Below are 3,955 nucleotides of genomic sequence, written 5' to 3' on the forward strand. Positions count from 1 at the left end.
TTTTCAAATTTGATTTTAATATATTTTTCAACTAACTAATTAACTTTTTGTTTGTTTCTTATCTTTTTCAAAACCACCTAACTACTTCTCCCTCTCTAATTTTTGAAAATATCTCATCCCTTTTTCAAAAATTCTTTTTAGTTAATCTAATTGTTTTAAATTTTAATTTTAATTCTATCTTATCTTTAATTTTTGAAAATCACTAACTACTTTTTTCAAAATTATTTTCGAAATTCTCTATCTCTCCTCTTCTTCTATTTATTTATTTAATTACTTACACTTCTCTTCTCCTCTCTTCATCTCAAATCACTGCCCTTACCTTTACCCTTTATTCAGACTATTCATTCTTCTTCACTCCTATTCCATTTCTTCTTCTACTAACATAAAGGAATCTCTATACTGTTACATAAAGAATTCCTCTTTCTTTTCTTGTTCTCTTCTTCCCTATATGAGCAGGAACAAGGAAAAAGGCATTCTTGTTGAAGCTAATCCTGAACCTAAAAGGACTCTGAAGAGGAAATTAAGAGAAGCTAAATTACAACAATCCAGAGACAACCTTTCTGAAATTTTCGAACAAGAAAAGGAGATGGCAGCCGAACCCAACAACAATAATGCAAGGAGAATGCTAGGTGATTTCACTAAACCAACGTCCAAATTTGATGGAAGAAGCATCTCCATTCCGGCCATTGGAGCAAACAATTTTGAGCTAAAACCTCAATTAGTTTCTCTAATGCAACAGAACTGCAAGTTTTATAGACTTCCATCTGAAGATCCTTACCTGTTTTTAACTGAGTTCTTGCAGATTTGTGAGACTGTAAAGACGAATGGAGTAGATCCTGAAGTCTATAGGCTCATGCTTTTCCCTTTTACTGTAAGAGACAGAGCTAGAACATGGTTGGACTCACAACCTAAAGATAGCCTGGACTACTAGGATAAGCTGGTCACGGCCTTCTTGGATAAATTTTTTCCTCCTCAAAAGCTGAGCAAGCTTAGAGAGGATGTTCAGACCTTCAAACAAAAAGATGGTGAATCCCTCTACGAAGCTTGGGAAAGATACAAGCAGATGACCAAAAAGTGTCCTTCTGACATGTTTTCAGAATGGACCATATTAGATATATTCTATTATGGTCTATCTGAGTTTTCCAAGATGTCATTGGACCATTCTGCAGGTGGATCCATTCGCCTAAAGAAAATGCCTGCAGAAGCTCAAGAACTTATTGACATGGTTGCAAATAACCAATTCATGTACACTTCTGAGAAGAATTCCGTGAATAGTGGGACGCCTCAGAGGAAGGGAGTTCTTAAAATTGATTCTCTGAATGCCATATTGGCTCAGAACAAAGTGTTGACTCAGCAAGTCAACATGATCTCTCAAAGTCTGAATGGATGGCAAAATGCATCCAACAGTACTAAAGAGGTAGCTTCTGAAGAAGCTTATGATCCTGAAAACCCTGCAATGGCAGAGGTTAATTACATGGGTGAACCTTATGGAAACACTTATAATTCATCATGGAGAAATCATCCAAATTTCTCATGGAAGGATCAACAAAAGCCTCAACAAGGTTTTAATAATGGTGGAAGAAACAGGCTAAGCAATGATGAGCGGATAATTTATACGCTTTTTGGCATTGTTTTTAGTATATTTTTAGTATGTTTTAGTTAGTTTTTATTATGTTTTTATTAGTTTTAAATTAAAAATCACATTTCTGGACTTTACTATGAGTTTGTGTGTTTTTCTGTGATTTCAGGTATTTTCTGGCTGAAATTGAGGGACCTGAGCAAAAATCTGATTCAGAGGCTGAAAAAGGACTGTAGATGTTGTTGGATTCTGACCTCCTTACACTCGAAGTAGCTTTTCTGGAGCTACAGAGGCCCAATTGGCGCGCTCTTAATTGCATTAGAAAGTAGACATTCTGGGCTTTCCAGCAATATATAATAGTCCATATTTTGCCTAAGAATTGATGGCCCAAACCGGCGTTCCAAATCAGCTTCAGAATTTCCGGCGTTTAACGCTGGAACTGGCACAAAAGTTGGAGTTAAACGCCCAAATTGGCACAAAAGCTGGCGTTTAACTCCAGGAAAAGTCTTTACACATGAAAGCTTCAATGCTCAGCCCAAGCACACACCAAGTGGACCCCGGAAGTGGATTTTTATGTCATTTACTCATTCTTGTAAACCCTAGGTCACTAGTTCACTATAAATAGGACTTTTTGCTATTGTATCTTCACCTCATGACACATTACACGTTTATTATTGTATCTTCTACGGCATGAGTCTCTAAACCCCATGGTTTGGGGGTGAGGAGCTCTGCTGTGTCTTGATGGATTAATGCAATTACTACTGTTTTTTCATTCAATCACGCTTGCTTTCATTCTAAGATACCACTTGTTCTTCAACCTGATGAATGTGATGATCCGTGACACTCATCATCATTCTCACCTATGAACGTGTGCTTGACAACCACCTCCATTCTACTTTCGATTGAGTGTGTATCTTTTGGATTCCTGAATCAGAATCTTCGTGGTATAAGCTAGAACCCATTGGCAGCCATTCTTGAGAATCCGAAAAGTCTAAACCTTGTCTGTGGTATTCCGAGTAGGATTCAAGGATTGAATGACTGTGACGAGCTTCAAACTCGCGAGTGTTGGATGTTAGTGATAGACGCAAAAGAATCACTGGATTCTATTCCGACATGATCGAGAACCGACAGATGATTAGCCGTGCTGTGATAGAGTGCGTTGAACATTTTCACTGAGAGGACGGGAGGTAGCCATTGACAATGGTGAGACCCAACATACAGCTTGCCATGGAAGGAGCCTTGCATGCATGAAAAACAAGCGTAGAAGTGATATCTTAGAATGGAAACAAGCGTGTTTGAATGAAAAACAGTAGTAATTGCATTAATCTATCAAGACACAGTAGAGCTCCTCACCCCCAACCATGGGGTTTAGAGACTCATGCCGTAGAAGGTACAATATGAAACGTGTAAAGTGTCATGAGGTGCAGATACAATGTCAAAAGATCCTATTTATAGTGAACTAGTAACCTAGGATATACAGAAATGGGTAAATGACGTAAAAATCCACTTCCGGGGTCCACTTGGTGTGTGCTTGGGCTAAGCATTGAAGCTTTCATGTGTAGAGACTTTTCCTGGAGTTAAACGCCAGCTTTTGTGCCAGTTTGGGCATTTAACTCTCCAACTTTTGTGCCAGTTCCGGCGTTAAACGCCGGGAATTCTGAAGCTGATTTGCAATGCCGGTTTGGGGCATCAAATCTCGGGCAAAGTATGTACTATTATACATTGATGGAAAGCCCAGGATGTCTACTTTCCAACACAATTAAGAGCGTGCCAATTGAGCTTCTGTAGCTCCAGAAAATACACTTCGAGTGCAGGGAGGTCAGAATCCAATAGCATCTGCAGTCCTTTTTCAGCCTCTGAATCAGATTTTTGCTCAGGTCCCTCAATTTCAGCCAGAAATTACCTGAAATAACAGAAAAACACACAAACTCATAGTAAAGCCCAGAAAAGTGAATTTTAAATAAAAAATCATAAAAACATACTAAAAACTAACTAAAATGTACTAAAAACATACTAAAAACAGTGCCAAAAAGTGTATAAATTATCCGCTCATCACAACACCAAACTTAAATTGTTGCTTGTCCCCAAGCAACTAAAAATCAAATAGGATAAAAAGAAGAGAACATACTATAGACTCCAAAATATTAATGAAACGTAGCTCCAATTAGATGAGCGGGACTAGTAACTTTTTGCCTCTGAACAGTTTTGGCATCTCACTTTATCCTTTGCAGTTTAGAATGATTGGCATCTATAGGAACTCAGAATTCAGATAGTGTTATTGATTCTCCTAGTTAAGTATGATGATTCTTGAACACAGCTACTTTATGAGTCTTGGCTGTGGCCCAAAGCACTCTGTCTTCCAGTATTACCACCGGA

General features: G+C 38.2%; 1 non-coding gene across 1 annotated transcript; it reads right to left on the minus strand.

Annotated features, from left to right (window-relative positions):
• Positions 1 to 985: 985 nt before the first annotated feature.
• On the minus strand, positions 986 to 1,089 carry LOC112768050 (small nucleolar RNA R71). Its single transcript, XR_003185495.1, has one exon. It is a non-coding gene; the product is annotated as a small nucleolar RNA R71 (small nucleolar RNA).
• Positions 1,090 to 3,955: the final 2,866 nt, after the last annotated feature.

Source organism: Arachis hypogaea, chromosome 2 (genome assembly GCF_003086295.3).
Source record: "Arachis hypogaea cultivar Tifrunner chromosome 2, arahy.Tifrunner.gnm2.J5K5, whole genome shotgun sequence".
NCBI classification, from domain to species: domain Eukaryota; kingdom Viridiplantae; phylum Streptophyta; class Magnoliopsida; order Fabales; family Fabaceae; genus Arachis; species Arachis hypogaea.